The 17,579-nt window shown below is 38.9% G+C and overlaps 1 protein-coding gene across 5 annotated transcripts in view; it reads right to left on the bottom strand.

Moving 5' to 3' along the window:
- Window positions 1-17,579, bottom strand: part of LOC128690888 (ADAMTS-like protein 2) — a 373,672-nt gene that overhangs the window by 259,353 nt on the left and 96,740 nt on the right. The window lies entirely within an intron of this gene.

Raw genomic sequence — 17,579 nt, 5'->3', positions numbered from 1 at the left:
ACCAGCTTCCAGGTAGCTGACGTCGCCATGGTAACATCACTCCCACCTCACGACAGTAGCAGCAACGGCAGAAGACGACAGCAGCAACGGCAAAAGACGACAGCAGCAACGGCAGAAGACGACAGCAGCAACGGCAGAAGATAGCAGCAGCAGTAGCAAATGCAGCAAAAAGCAGCAGCAGCAGAAGCTGCTTACTTACTAACAACAGAAGCAGCAGCAAAAACAGCAGCAGCAGCACAATAATCACAGCAGCAGGAACAACGGTAGAAGCAGCATTAAAAGATAGAAAAAACTCTATATGAGACTCTGTTGTTGTCTTTAATCAATAAGTTATCCTGAGTTTGTCTTTTATTTAATTGTTCACTCATTAATCCTCTAAGAAACTATTGTTACTGGCTCTCTATTCTTCCTAACTGTTATTTCATTTTTTTTGTCTTTGACTCTACTTAACCCTATTCTTGAACTCTCTGTGGACCTATAAAAACTGGTTCAATAGGTTCCTTTCTCTTTCAAGGGCTCTTTGTTCACCTGAACAGACTGGTTCATTTGTTTGCTTTCTCTTTCAGGGGTTCTCTGTTCACCTGAACAGACTGGTTCATTTGTTTGCTTTCTCTTTCAGGGGTTCTCTGTTCACCTGAACAGACTGGTTCATTTGTTTGCTTTCTCTTTCAGGGGTTCTCTGTTCACCTGAACAGACTGGTTCATTTGTTTGCTTTCTCTTTCAGGGGTTCTCTGTTCACCTGAACAGACTGGTTCATTTGTTTGCCTTCTCTTTCTTGAGTTCTTTGTAGGTTCATTAGGTGATAATCTTGACTTTCAAAACGCATGTAAATTCCTCTGTCTTTACCCGAGAGATGGTTTAATGCCTAATTTATTCCTTTAGGGTCATTGTTGAAGCATTGTATTCAGCTTGGGAGCCTTTTTACTTTACAAGCTTTAGGTAGTAGTCGTTTTGATAAGGACCTGCCTCGCATGGGCCAGTAGGCCTTCTGCAGTGTTCCTCCATTCTTATGTTCTTATGTTCTTGTGCAGAGTCTTATAATGTATTATCACCATCATGTGAAAAGTCTAAACCAACATGGGTCTCACAGCATCTTGGGAAGTAAAAGGCAATGAGGTAGTAGCAATGAGGTAGTAGCAATGAGGTAGAAGCAATGAGGTAGTAGCAATGAGGTAGTAGCAATGAGGTAGTAGCAATGATGTAGCAGCAATGAGGTAGTAGCAATGAGGTAGTAGCAATGAGGTAGTAGCAATGAGGTAGTAGCAATGAGGTAGTAGCAATGAGGTAGTAGCAATGAGGTAGTAGCAATGAGGTAGCAGCAATGAGGCAGTAGCAATGAGGTAGTAGCAATGAGGCAGTAGCAATGAGGTAGCAGCAATGAGGCAGTAGCAATGAGATAGTAGCAATGAGGCAGTAGCAATGAGGTAGCAGCAATGAGGCAGTAGCAATGAGGCAGTAGCAATGAGGCAGTAGCAATGAGGTAGTAGCAATGAGGGGTAACTGCGCTAATTTTTTTAGATTTTGCCAGTGGAGTGGTTAGTTTATTGTGCACCTCATATCTATTCTGTGGAGGGTATCGCAATAGCATATGGGTACACACAGGACCCAGGAACTGGGCCCCAAAAGGGTTAACAGGAGTACATCAAGATTTATATCTGCAGTTCACTTATCTGTTACAAGCAAATTTAGGAAATTTGCTTAATGTACGTCCTTCTGGGGTTCAAGAATCTTCACTTTACTTGGCCCAAGACTCATTATCAATTAAACATTCACTTAAGATCATATTTTTTTATTCTAACGCTAAAGCATTCTTAACAGTCCGTCTACAAATACATTAAACATTCAACATTCTGAACAGTCAAGTTTAAAAACACATGTAATATCCACTGGATTAGACATCCCTCTTTAAGATTCACTTCCATTGGAAAATGTTCCGTTTTTTCTTCCTACACCATCTCTAATTTTCGGTAACCCTACTTTTTGTATATTCGGTCAATCTATCCATCACAACAAAACCATACACTTCGTGTACTCCGAGAGTGTAATTTACACAAGATTCTTAAATTCTTGTATCCTTCCCGTTACACCAAGGAACTGCACATACTCTCTGCTGAGGCATCTTACTCTCATACAGTGAACGAGTATGCCAATGGTTGTTGGGAGTACAGCAGACAATGGTTGTTGGGAGTACTGCAGACAATGGTTGCAGGGAGTACTGTAGACAATGGTTGCAGGAAGTACTGTAGACAATGGTTGCAGGAAGTACTGCAGACAATGGTTTCAGGAAGTACTGCAGACAGTGGTTGCAGGAAGTACTGTAGACAATGGTTGCAGGATGTACTGTAGACAATGGTTGCAGGAAGTATTGCAGACAATGATTGCAGGAATTACTGTAGACAATGGCTGCAGGAAGTACTGTAGACAATGGTTGCAGAAAGTACTGCAGACAATGGTTGCAGGAAGTACTGCAGACAATGATTGCAGGAAGTACTGTAGACAATTGTTGTAGGAAGTACTGTAGACAATGGTTGCAGGAAGTACTGTAGACAATGGTTGCAGGAAGTACTGTAGACAATGGTTTCAAAAAGTACTGTAGACAATAGTTGCAGGAAGTACTGTAGACAATGGTTGCAGGAAGTACTGCAGACAATGGTTGCAGGAAGTACTGCAGACAATGGTTGCAGGAAGTACTGTAGACAATGGTTGCAGAAAGTACTGCAGACAATAGTTGCAGGACGTACTGCAGACAATGGTTGCAGGAAGTACTGCAGACAATGGTTGCAGGAAGTACTGCAGATAATGGTTGCAGAAAGTACTGCAGACAATGGTTGCAGAAAGTACTGCAGACAATGGTTGCAGGAAGTACTGCAGACAATGGTTGCAAGAAGTACTGTAGACAATGGTTGCAGGAAGTACTGTAGACAATGGTTGCAGGAAGTACTGTAGACAATGGTTGCAGGAAGTACTGTAGACAATGGTTGCAGGAAGTACTGTAGACAATGGTTTCAAAAAGTACTGTAGACAATGGTTGCAGGAAGTACTGTAGACAATGGTTGCAGGAAGTACTGCAGACAATGGTTGCAGGAAGTACTGCAGACAATGGTTGCAGGAAGTACTGCAGACAATGGTTGCAGGAAGTACTGCTGACAATGGTTGCAGGAAGTACTGCAGATAATGGTTGCAGGAAGTACTGTAGACAATGGTTGCAGAAAGTACTGCAGACAATAGTTGCAGGACGTACTGCAGACAATGGTTGCAGGAAGTACTGCAGACAATGGTTGCAGGAAGTACTGCAGATAATGGTTGCAGGAAGTACTGCAGACAATGGTTGCAGGAAGTACTGCAGACAATGGTTGCAGGAAGTACTGCTGACAATGGTTGCAGGAAGTACTGCAGACAATGGTTGCAGGAAGTACTGTAGACAATGGTTGCAGAAAGTACTGTAGACAATGGTTGCAGGAAGTACTGCAGACAATGGTTGCAGGAAGTACTGCAGACAATGGTTGCAGGAAGTACTGTAGACAATGGTTGCAGGAAGTACTGTAGACAATGGTTACGGGAAGTACTGCGGACAATGGTTGCAGGAAGTACTGCAGACAATGGTTGCAGGAAGTACTGTAGACTATGGTTGCAGGAAGTACTGTAGACAATGGTTGCAGGAAGTACTGCAGACAATGGTTGCAGGAAGTACTGCAGACAATGGTTGCAGGAAGTACTGTAGACAATGGTTGCAGGAAGTACTGGAGACAATGGTTGCAGGAAGTACTGTAGACAATGGTTGCAGGAAGTACTGTAGACAATGGTTGCATGAAGTACTGCAGACAATGGTTGCAGGAAGTACTGTAGACAATGGTTGCAGGAAGTACTGCAGACAATGGTTTCAAAAAGTACTGTAGACAATGGTTGCAGGAAGTACTGTAGACAATGGTTGCAGGAAGTACTGCAGACAATGGTTGCAGGAAGTACTGCAGACAATGGTTGCAGGAAGTACTGTAGACAATGGTTGCAGAAAGTAGTGCAGACAATAGTTGCAGGACGTACTGCAGACATTGGTTGCTGGAAGTACTGCAGACAATGGTTGCAGGAAGTACTGCAGACAATGGTTGCAGGAAGTACTGCAGACAATGGTTGCAGAAAGTACTGCAGACAATGTTTGCAGGAAGTACTGCAGACAATGGTTGCAAGAAGTACTGTAGACAATGGTTGCAGGAAGTACTGCAGACAATGGTTGCAGGAAGTACTGTAGACAATGGTTGCAGGAAGTACTGTAGACAATGGTTTCAAAAAGTACTGTAGACAATGGTTACGGGAAGTACTGCGGACAATGGTTGCAGGAAGTACTGCAGACAATGGTTGCAAGAAGTACTATAGACAATGGTTGCAGGAAGTACTGCAGACAATGGTTGCAGGAAGTACTGCAGACAATGGTTGCATGAAGTACTGTAGACAATGGTTGCAGGAAGTACTGCAGACAATGGTTGCAGGAAGTACTGCAGACAATGGTTGCAGGAAGTACTGCAGACAATGGTTGCAGGAAGTACTGCAGACTGCAGACAATGGTTGCAGGAAGTACTGTAGACAATGGTTGCAGGAAGTACTGCAGACAATGGTTGCAGGAAGTACTGCAGACAATGGTTGCAGGAAGTACTGTAGACAATGGTTGCAGGAAGTACTGCAGACAATGGTTGCAGGAAGTACTGCAGACAATGGTTGCAGGAAGTACTGTAGACAATGGTTGCAGGAAGTACTGTAGACAATGGTTGCAGGAAGTACTGCAGACAATGGTTGCAGGAAGTACTGCAGACAATGGTTGCAGGAAGTACTGTAGACAATGGTTGCAGGAAGTACTGCAGACAATGGTTGCAGGAAGTACTGCAGACAATGGTTGCAGGAAGTACTGCAGACAATGGCTGCAGGAAGTACTGTAGACAATGGTTGCAGGAAGTACTGCAGACAATGGTTGCAGGAAGTACTGCAGACAATGGTTGCAGGAAGTACTGCAGACAATGGTTGCAGGAAGTACTGTAGACAATGGTTGCAGGAAGTACTGGAGACAATACAGAGAAAGAAACAAGTCCAGAACAAGCTTTTAATGGGATAACTTTGTGCTCTACGTAGAGCTTACTGATAAAAGCTCTTCATAGAGTAAAACATTATCACAATAAAAATTTCCTCCACACCTATATATATATATTTTCATATTGTATAGCCATCCCAAACTCTATTAATTTTTAATACCTTATCAGCATCTCTCGAAACAGATTTCCTCTCATTTGGATAAGTATTAGATATAAACTTACAGCATCTCTCTCTCTCTCTCTCTCTCTCTCTCTCTCTCTCTCTCTCTCTCTCTCTCTCTCTCTCTCTCTCTCTCTCTCTCTCTCTCTCTCTCTCTCTCTCTCTCTTCTCACATCGAGTTTCACAAACACTATTAACTACTTCTAACATCCAATTTCTACTTTAAGTCTCGTGAAAATACATCCACGTCTTCTCTCGTCTCTTCCTCTCTAACACCAACAATTCCTTCACCATTTTCGTATTTAACCTCTCTCGCCCTTTTTTTTATATTTCCTTAAGTGCTAGCAAATCTTTTTTTCATTCCATAAGAAAAAAATATTTTTTTATATCCGTAGCCAGTGTTTCAAAAGAGGTTTTTTTTTGCTATCAATTTTACTACCCCCAAAATGCATGAAAATAAATACAAAACAAAATAATTTGGAAAAATACGTTCAGACAAGGAAGTAAACAGCTTCTTGGTCAAAACATTTCAGTTGCCTCTCATGACGCAAGGTTTCTAACGCACTTTTCGCGGGGTGATGAAGGAAAAAGGTGCGAAGCAAGTTTTTATTGGTACGACGTTTCTCTCTGTATAGAGCTTTGTCGAGAAACGTTCTGTAACTTTCATTAAAATAATGGTTTACGATACTGAGAAGAAGAGACATTTAACACATGTATAACACCTGGGTATCTTTATTTAACACATGTATAACACCTGGGTATCTTTATTTAACACATGTATAATACCTGGGTATCTTTATTTAACACATGTATAACACCTGGGTATCTTTATTTAACACATGTATAACACCTGGGTATCTTTATTTAACACATGTATAACATCTGGGTATCTTTATTTAACACATGTATAACATCTGGCTATCTTTATTTAACACATGTATAACACCTGGGTATCTTTATTTAACACATGTATAACACCTGGGTATTTTTATTTAACACATGTATAACACCTGGCTATCTTTATTTAACACATGTATAACACCTGGGTATCTTTATTTAACACATGTATAACACCTGGGTATTTTTATTTAACACATGTATAACACCTGGCTATCTTTATTTAACACATGTATAACACCTGGGTATCTTTATTTGACACATATAATACCTGGGTATCTTTATTTGACACATGTATAATACCTGGGTATCTTTATTTAGTACAAGTGCAACACCTAGGTATCTTAATTTAATACATGTCCAACACCTGGGTATCTTTATTTGACACATGCCCAACACCAAGGTATCATTATTTAAAGATGTGTCTCCAGCCACTAGCATCATCAGTACAATACAGAGATGAAATACAAAGACAGTGGAAGATGAGGTAATGTGTCCCTCAGCCTCAGTCCCTCAGCCATGCAGAGGGACCGGTTACTAGCATGTCTTCGCATATCATCCCTGTACTGACCTGACAGAGCCACTGACTGGCGAAACGTCTTCAGATAAAAACACCTAGGTGCTGGACACCTGTCCAGTTCCTCATTCTGCCCTAAAATATTATTATCTTCTTATATATATACAATATATATATATATATATATATATATATATATATATATATATATATATATATATATATATATATATATATATATATATATATATATATATATATATATATATATATATATATATATATATATATATATATATATGTCGTGCCGAATAGGCAGAACTTGCTATCTTGGCTTAAATAGCAACGCTCATCTTGCCATATAGGACAAGCGAAAATTTGTGTATGCAATAATTTCGCCAAAATCATTCTGAACCTAACGAAAAAAATATATTTCATTGTGTTTGTTTAGTATTAAATTACTGTAAACAAATCTAAAATATATTTAGTTGGGTTAAGCTAAAATAAATTGCTCTTGTTATAATAAGGTTAGGTAAGTTTTCTAAGATTCTTTTGGTACAAAATTAAAAATTTTTATATTAACATTAATGAAAAAAATATATCTCTAAACGTATAAGAGAAAATTTTGGAAAGTACTTAATTTTAAATGAGTTCTTGCTAATTGACCAGTTTTACATATTCGGCACGACGTATATATATATATATATATATATATATATATATATATATATATATATATATATATATATATATATATATATATATATATATATATATATATATATATATATATGTGTGTGTGTATATATATATATATATATATATATATATATATATATATATATATATATATATATATATATATATATATATATATGTATATATACATATATATATATATATATATATATATATATATATATATATATATATATATATATATATATATATATATATATATATATATATATATATATATATATATGTTTGAGAATTTCAAATTTGATTTTCTGCTAATATATATTTTTCTAGGACGGTGAATGTGCCTGAGCTGCAAGAATTAGAAAAAAAATAAATGTTTCTCTCTTGCCAAGCCAGGGAGAATATAAATTTGTAGCAGGAGAATCAGGTGATTGTTTTGGCATTCCTAAAACTATTCAAAGTGATCAAGGTACTAACTTTACTGCCAAAGCATTTAGGGAAGTATTAACTAGGTTAGGGATAATCCACAACTTATCCACTGCCTATCATCCTCAGTCCCAAGGCGCCTTGGAAAGATTCCACCAGACATTAAAAACAATGATGAGAACTTTTTGCATGCACTTTCCTACAGACTGGGATGAATCACTACCTTTGTTGCTGTTCTCAGTACGAGAGACGGTGCAAGAGTCTACAGGGTATAGTCCGTTTGAGCTGATCTTTGGGCACAATGTACGAGGTCCTCTTCGGGTTCTCAAAGAAGGATGGATGGGAGAAGACGTTAGCTCAACTCTCTACAACCCGTCTTCAAGGTTGCAGGTGGCACGTCAGTTAGCCAAGGCTAACCTAAAGACAGCTCAAAGTAAGATAAAACAGAGGTATGACAGAAGTGCAAAATTCCGCTCCTTCCATCCAGGAGACAAGGTGTTGGTGCAGGAACCTGTACCTGGCCACACCTTGAAAGCTAGATTTACGGGACCTATGCAGATTGTAAGTAGATTATCTGATGTAAATTATGTGGTAGCTCCCACTGATAAGACCTCAAAAACTAAAACTTACCACATTAATCAATTAAAGTACTTCCATACACCAGATAAAGTCCCAGTAATGACTCTGTCCTCTACCTCTGAGGACGACTCTGACTCTTTGCACTCTATATCTGAAATTAATATTAAACTTTCAAATTCTGTCCTCCTCAAGGATCCTAGCCCTTTAATGGAGGGATTATCTGAAATGCAAGCAACAAATTTAACGGAGCTTCTACAGTCATATCCTAATATTTTTTCGGATGTGCCGAAAAAATGTACGTTAGGTTATCATGATGTAGATGTGGGAAACTCTAAACCAATTAAACTCTCCCCCTACAGAGCTAATCCTGAAAAGCAAAGGCTACTTCAGCAGGAAGTAGAATTTTTGTTAAAGCATGGTTTAGTGGAGGAGTCATCTAGTCCATGGGCTTCACCGTGCATCCTTGTGAAGAAGGCTGATAGAGGGTTTCGTATGTGTACAGACTACCATAAAGTGAACGAGGTCACAATTACAGATGCTTACCCTCTTCCTCGTCTGGATGACGTAATTGACTTTGTGGGTAAGGCTACTTTTGTGTCCAAGTTAGATCTCCTTAAAGGCAACTATCAGGTACCTTTGACAGATAAGGCGAAGGAAATCTCTGCCTTCGTAATTCCAGGAGGTCATTATCAATACACAGTTACCCCCTTCGGAATGAAAAATTCCCCCTCTTCATTCCAGAAACTTATCCATCAGGCTATTAAAGGACTTGAAGGCACGGCAGCGTACCTAGATGATATTGTTGTGGTGTCTGATACTTGGGATCAACACCTACTTAGACTTAAGGCTCTTTTTGAGACCTTTAAGAGTTCCCATTTAACAGTTAATTTATCTAAATCTTCCTTTGGCCAGGCCACTGTCACTTTTCTAGGCCATGAAGTAGGTAGTGGTAAAGTTGAATCTAAACTTGCTAAAGTTCTTTCTATTAAAGATAATCCAGTTCCTCATGATAGGAAATCTCTTCAACGTTTCCTAGGCATGATAGGATTTTACAGAAGATTCTGTAAGAATTTCTCAGATATTGTAGCCCCTCTTACCTCTCTTACCAGTCAAAAAGTTCCCTTTAATTGGACCTCAGACTGTAACACTGATTTTAATAAAGCAAAAAGATTATTGTGTACTGCACCCATTCTCTTGTCTCCAGACTTCTCCAAACCTTTTTCATTACAGGTTGATGCTTGTGAGTCTGGGGTTGGGGCAGTACTATTACAAATCGGGAACAAGGAGTTGCAGCCTGTAGCATACTTTTCAGCCAAGTTCCAGCCACATCAGAGGGCTTACTCTACCATTGAAAAAGAAGCCCTCGCGCTGGTACTGGCTTTGGAGCATTTCGATGTTTATGTGGGCCAGACATCGCAGGTGGTCACAGTCTACAGTGATCACAATCCTCTAGTATATCTCCAAGCCATGAAGAACCACAACACAAGGCTTATGCGCTGGACGCTAAGGCTGCAGCCCTATAATATTTCCATTAAATATATTGCCGGCAAAGAAAATATGTTGGCAGACTCTTTATCTAGAGTATAATATTTTATTTAGGTTAGGATGTTATTTGTGGTAACCCCTTTTCACGCTCTTTTTTTTATCCCCTGGTGTGGGTTTTTTTTTTAGTGAGGGGATGCGGGCTACCGTCCGCCTGTATCTTGGACCTATGCTAGCCTGTCTGACTGCTGTCTCACTCTAAGTTTAGGGTTTGGCTTTTGGTCACGAGAAAAGCTGAGCTCTATCTAAGAGTTGGATGGTGGAGAGGAAAGGCGGTCCCATTATTTTGTGCCATGGCGGCACGGTTACCACTGGGAGGTGGCAGCCTAATCCTGAGCCTTCTCGGGGTGGGGGTGTGGCATGCAAAGAGTACGTAACCTTTATTCGGCGCATGTACACACCCTCATTTACAGGCTATCTCCCCCAACCAGCGAACCAGGTTCCTAAGAGTTGATGATGGGGCCCCGTCGTTCAACTAGTGACCAGGTTCTAGCCAATAAGAAGATGGTTTTGGCAATCGCAGAGGTTATGTGGGTACCGCTCTCCTGTCTGCCCTTGTCATTCCCATTCTAGAGCTGGTTGAAGCACGGTCTGCTATCTTGTGGCTTCTATTTCTGCCTTGCTTACCGTGGAGTGCACTATACTTATCACTGTACATAGTGTACATATTGCTGTTATAAATTGGTGAAGGATAATATAAGTCTAAACTTTTTCTGCTGTGTTTATTTTGCTCCCATTACACCCGGGATAACAGGCCAGTTGGATTCCTGGGTTGTAATAGGAGGATAGAGAGAAGACGGAGAGATGGAGGAGGAAGTGGCAGGAGAGGAGATGGTTAGGGAGAAGAGGGAGGGAGGAAACGAGGGAGAAGAGAGTTGGAGAAATTAGGGAGAGAAAAATAGTGAGGGAGTGAAGGAGTGAGGAAGGGAAGGAGTAAAGGATGGAGAGAGTGAGTGAGGGAGGAATGGATGGAATAAGGGTGGGAAGGAGGGAAAGAGTGAGGGAGGGAAAGAGAGAGGAATGGAGGGAAAAAGGGAGAAAATGAGTGAGGACTGGAGGAAAGGAGAGGGAAGGAGTAGGAATGGAGGGAAGGGAGAGACTGAGAGAGGACTAGAGAGAGGGAGGAAAGGACTAGAAGAACATAAAAGGAGAGAGGGAGGAAGGGAGGGACGGAAGGAAGGGAGGGAAGGAGGGAGGGAAGGAGAGAAGAAAGGAAGGGAAGGAGGAAGAAAAGGAAGGAAGGGAAGGAGGGATGGAAGGAAGGGAGGTAGGGAGGTAGGTAGGGAGGTAGGTAGGGAGGTAGGTAGGTATATAGTTAGGTAGAGAGAAAGGTGGGGGGGTGGGTGGGTAAGGGTTGGTGGGTGGGTGTTTGTTGTGGGTGGGTGATGGGTGGGTGGGGTGGGTGGGAGGGGGGGTGGTGTGTGGGGGGGTGGGTGGTGGGGGGGTGGGGGGAGGTGGGGGGTAAATTGGGGGGGTGGTGGGTGGGGAGGTGGGGTGGGGTGGGTGGTGGGTGATAAAGGGGCCACCTCATCTATATTAAACATCACTTTTACCCTCCCATGGGGGTTCCGATTTTTGGCCCGGGGTTCAACATGGGAAAATCGCGGTGTGCCACCCCATTTTTTTCCCCCCCTCAAAAAACTTCATATCTTCTGTAAATAACAAAAAAGCGTTTTGCTTTCGCCCTAAAAACCAAATGGGGGAAAAATATTCGGGTTTTAGGGCAGGGGTGCCAAAAGGGGCCCAGTTTTGTAAACACCAGATTCATTCAACTTTCTGTCATTTTTCTTTTTTTTGTTTTCTTTACGGGGCCCCAAATTCATTTTTTCCCTCAATTTCCCATACACATCTTTTGCGGGAAAAGGTATTATTATTATTATTTTTTTTTTATTATTATTATTAATTACTACTTTTCAGGATTTTTATTTCGTGTGGTCGATATTTAACCCCTTAACCAACCTAACTGGTGGGGTAAGGGGTTTTTACACCAGCGGTAACGTTTTTAAAACAGAGTAGTAGTAAAAGTAGTACTTGAAAGAAAAGGTAATAAGAAAGTATTAGTAGTATTAATGGGGGAGGGTTAGATCAAAATTGCATAAAAAAATGATAAGGAATTTAAAAAACAAAACAAAAACGATTTGGGGGAAAAAATTTAAAAAAAAGTCGGGAGTAACCCAAAAAAATTTTTGGGGGAATCGAGCCCCTGTTGGGTGGTGATGGAGAAATTGGCGTAGGGTTTTGGGATTCCTTATAACCTGATCAGCCCTATTAACCCTTTTCCACCCACCCCAATTTTAATTTTGGGGTGTTGAGCCCTTGTACCGTCTGCGCGGGCCCCGGGCCCGGAATTGTTTTATGGGGGGTCAGGACGCATGATTATTGGGCCCCGATTTTGATGATTGATGGGGCATAATGATTGATGTTTATTTTGTTGATGATTGATACCGATGGAGGGTAATGACTTTCCCAGTTTTTAATTGGGGCTTTTCAAAAACAGGGTTTTCCTTTTCTCATTGGATCAAACCCTTTCCCCCCTCCCCCCCCAGGCACAATAGGGGCCCCTGGAGCTTACCGTTTCCCCTCATGGGGTCTAATAATCTGAAATTATTCTAAGAAGGTAAAAAAACTAATATCAATAATAATAATAATATTAAAAATTAATAATAATTTCAATATTATTTCCTACTATTCCCAAATATTTTTCTCTTTTTTTTAATAATAATAATAATACTTTAATACCGAAAAATAATAATTAATAAAGTATTTTAATAAATATTCTTTCCCTACTATTACTACTAATAATATTTAAAACTAATACCTGTGAAAATAATAATCCAAAAAAAAGGGCTTTAAATATAATACGCAGCCATTCTTCCCCTAAAAGGGTTTTGGGAAAATCGGTGGGGGTGGTTTAAATTAAACAGGGGGTTTGGGCTGTCAGTGTAATCAAAATAATTTCGATTTATTTGTTTTGGAAATTTAAATCCTGACAACCCCCTTTTTTGGAAAAGGGCAGGTTTGCTCACGCCATTGGAAGGTTGAATTTTTTCCTCCCTCAGTTTTCTCTGAATAATATTGTCATTATTTTTTGTGAGTAAAAAGGGGGTGATGGATCAGTGTGAGCTCTGGGTGATTATTTGGATTTAATATATGTATATATATTATTATATATATATATATATATATATATATGCTATTTTTATATATATTAAAAATATATATATAAATATATATAAAACCTATATATATAATTCGTGCCGAAAAAACAGAACTTGCAAACTTGGCTTAAATAGCCCTCATCTTTTATATGGACAACGAAAATTTGTATACAATAATTTCCCCAAAAACAAACTGAACCTAACCAAAAATATTTGATTATTTTTTTGTTTTTGTTAAATTTCTGTAAAAAGTATTTTAAAAAATATTTATTTTGGGTTTGACCCAAAAAAAATTAAACTTGTTATAATAAGGTTGGTAAATTTTTTTGGGTTCCTTTTTGGGGCCCAAAAATTTAAAAACTTACATTAACATTTGAAAAATATATCTTTTTGTATGAAAATTTTAGAAGGCTTTTTTAAAAAGGGTTCTTTTAACTAAAATTTACATATTCAGTAAATTATATATATATATATTTATATTATATATATATATATATTATTATATATATTATATATATATATTAAAATATTAAAATATATATTAAAAGTAGAAAAAATTTAAAAATTTTAAAGAAACCCAAACAAACAGCAGCTCTTCTTTTCCGAAAAAGGCAAACGAAAATTTTTGTGTTAAAAATTTTGAAAATCAAAATTTTAGACCCCAACGAAAATTTTTTTTCATTTTGTTTGTTTATGTTTTTAAAAAAAACAAAAAATATTTAGTTGGGTTGGCAAATTAAATTGCCTTGTTATAATTAAAAGGGTTTAAAAGGTTTTTTTAAAGGTTCTTTTGGTACAAAATTATTATTTTTTCATAAAAATAAATAAAAAAATATCTTTAAAAAAAAAAATTTTAAAAAAAGGACTTGATTTTAAAAAGGTTCTTTAATTAATTTTTCCAAATTATTAAACAAAATATATATATATATATAATATATATATATATATAATTTTATATATATATATATATATATATATTATATATACATATATGAAGAAATTCCAAAATCTTTCGGGCTATACATTTTCAAGGAACATTGTCATAGTTCCCTTAAAAATGTGATTAAACAAAAACTGAAACCCTTTCTCTTTCCAAAAGGGGTTTTTCATATTTAAAATACCTGTTTAACCTGTATTTGCCCGTATATATTATATATATATATTACCCCCTTTTATGCTATGTATATATATTTTTATATATATTAATATATATCAATATATATGTTTTATATGGGCCAAATTTCCCGTCATTTTTTTTTGAGGAAAGGGTTTTCCAGTATTTTTCCCAATTTTTTTTGGGGGATGTATGGTTGGGTGTTGTAATTTTTCCTTCTAATTCTCTCTTTTTAATTTTTATTTTTTTATTGTTGAGTATTTTCTTATCAAATTTTTTTTACTATTTTTTTTTTTTGTGTTTTTTCTCTGGGGATATAAATTTTTTATTTTATTAACAAATCTTTAATTTGTTTTTGTCCAATCATATCTAAACCACAAAAATTTGGTTTTCGATTCCCCCCCCCACACCGGGCAATCTTCACCCTTTATCCCTCTTTGAAGGTAATTTAAACCCACGGGTTTTTCTGAAAACCCTCTTTGGGAAATTTAAAAAAAAAAGTCATGAATGGGGGAAATCTGGTTTTGGGATAAAACGCCCCGGAAACCGGGTGAAACAAAAGAAAGTTACTTCCGGTATTTCCGGGATAGGAACGTTAATCATCGGAGGGGGAAAACGCACACTGTGTAACCTGATGGGGTTTTTTTTAAACCAAATTTGGGGGGGATGATGTGCGTCCAAACTGGATTGTTGAAGGGTAAAAATGCGGTGTCGGGGTGAATGCGTAAAAAGCACTTGCATGTTTACAAAAATTAGTAAAAAAAACCAAAAACACCCACACCCCCAAAGCATTTTATCGTCCTCATAACAATCATATCATTATCATAATAATAATAATAATAATAATAATAATAATAATAATAATAATAATAATAATAATAATAATAATAATAATAATAATAATAATAATAATAACAACAATAATAATAATAATAATATTAATAAATATCTCGCCCTGACAATTACCATGTCAGATAACGAAAGTCACAGTTACTGAAAATAAACTGACCTCCGTCCCACAATTTACAAAGAGCTCTGCTCCCTCTCTCATTCGCTCATCCACCTCTCCCAGTTACTATTTGCCATAAGCAAGGACAAAATAAGATCGCGATAAGGAGCACATGCAATTTTGTTAAAGAAAAAAAATAACAGAGATAATCGCACTTGGTTCAGTGGAAACCAATAAAGATAAGAATCTTCCACTTCGGTTCCTCTCCCTTAAACAGAAGAGGATCGTAATTGACCTCTTAGATCCCACTACGAGACGCCAGGAGAGGGTTGAACATTCACGTTATCGGATCCAATTCTCCTCTGCATCTTTTTTTTCACTTTGTGTCCCATAATTGAGAGGACATGGGTTGGCTCTCCGCGCTGAAGTAAACAAACACAAGAACAGGTTTAGATGCCTTTTGTGATCTGTTGTATAGACAGTTGTGAGTCTCCGGACATAACAACATAAGAAAGGAGGAATACCGCAGTAGGCCTGTTGGCCCATACTGGGCAGGTCCTTTACAATGGCAAATATTCTGCTAGTGGGTTGGATTGTAAAGTAGGTCTTCGTCCAAAGATTGGACAAGTTCTGAAGAATTCTTTGTATCTTTGGACGAAGACCTAGTTAGACTAGTGGATGGTTCCACTATGACCCCGCATCCTCCTGCTTCGCCTCACCTGACTACAGTATATAAGCCACTGCTACGGCCCTGTGCTGTACTTTCTACAAGACTGATGGTTGGAACACATCGACTCCAGGCTGAGGGACTGATTACCTCAAACTCCTCCTCTCCTTATACCTTCCTGCTTTGCATAAGACTGATGAAGCCACTGTGTGGCGAAACGTTTCTTCAATAAAGATTCCCATATGTTGCATAAGTGTCTCAATTCTTCAACATATATGTGGTTGACGGGGTCGAGTCTTGGCTCCTAGCACCTCCTCTTCGCTATCTGCTACCGGGTTCACTCCTGGCGTCGCGAGCCCACTCATGTATCCTGTCTACAGTGAAAAATATCAGTCCTGGGTTCCAGAACTGAGCCTTGTGTCATGTCTTTCTTGCTTCTCCCTCTCCCTCTCGATGCCTCTCACTCTCTACCTTCTATTTATTAGGCAATTCCTTATCCACTGGAATGCCTTCCCGGTCATTCCAGCCGGTTTTTCTAGTTCGTAAATTACCATCTTTCTGGCACTTTGTATCTGTTCCACCAATAGCTGGGTTATATAAAGTAAAAGCAAACCCTCTGTCTCCTACTCCTGTCCTTCAAGCAGAATGCCCTATCCATGTATCTAACCTGGCTATCCCCAACAACAACAATATTCTTACCTTCCTTGTCTTTCGTCGTGACGGTCCCAGTAGTCGACTCACATTCGTCGGGTAGCACCGAGAATGCGTTGGAGGTTTCCACAAGTTTCCACAGCAGTCTCTTTCTTCTTCATCGTTTCTGGCTTTCCATTCGTCTTCTTGATCGTCAACTTCGTCGTTCCCTGCTGCCCAGCCACTGACCACGATCCCTTCTTGACCTGAGGACTCGAAACAGGAGGACTACTACGAATCCTCTTGTTCTCCTCGGTCAATCGCCGTATCTCCATCTTCGCTACCCTCAATTCTTCCTTAAGCTGCTGGTAAAGCTGCTCGATGGAGGGCATCTTGGTTCAGTCCACGGGGAGCACACAAGACACTTCTTCACAGGAGCACACAAGACACTTCTTCACCTAGTTGTTTGTGTTGGGGCTCAGACGAAGCCACCGGGGCCATGTTATAACATTTACTCGATTGGTTTTGATGTATAAATCCATCATTCTTTACCTGACTTTATGGTTCGTTCCACTCAAATCTCCTGGAGAGCGAAACGTTGCCATAGTAATACGTCGATATTAGTTGAATATGTGTTCTTTTACCTAACATAATTCCTGGGATACTGAAATTCTTGAGTAGCCTTGGGGAGAGATTACACAGATACATGGGTGGCTTTGATAAGGACCTGCCTTGTAACGTGCTAAAAATATCTAACCACGACAGGACTCGCAGCAATGGTTTCAAGTTGGAAAAATTTAGATTCAGAAAAGATATAGGAAAGCACTGATTTGGTAATCTTCCGAGTAGGGTGATCGAGGCTAGGACCTTGAGTGTCTTCAGAAAGAGACTGGGCAAATATATGAGTGGGAGGAGCTGGGTTTGATTGGATTCGTGGATAAGGGAGTAAATTCTTGGGTAGCTATAGGTAATGGTGGTTTTGATAAGGACCTGCCTTGTATGGGCCAGTAGGCCTTCTGCAGTGTTCCTCCGTTCTTATGTTCTTTGGATGAAGAGCCCGTCACCAGATCAAGATCCCCGGTTTGAAGAGTTGGCGAAGAAGAGAAGGTAGGAGGGAAGGGAAAAGGGAGAAAGAAAGGGGTAGGAGGTAAGGGGGAAG

This window comes from Cherax quadricarinatus, chromosome 24 (assembly GCF_038502225.1).
Source record: "Cherax quadricarinatus isolate ZL_2023a chromosome 24, ASM3850222v1, whole genome shotgun sequence".
Classification (NCBI taxonomy): Eukaryota; Metazoa; Arthropoda; class Malacostraca; order Decapoda; family Parastacidae; genus Cherax; species Cherax quadricarinatus.
The sequence above is the reverse complement of the archived record's forward strand: the minus strand, read 5'-3'. Positions and strand labels throughout refer to the sequence as shown.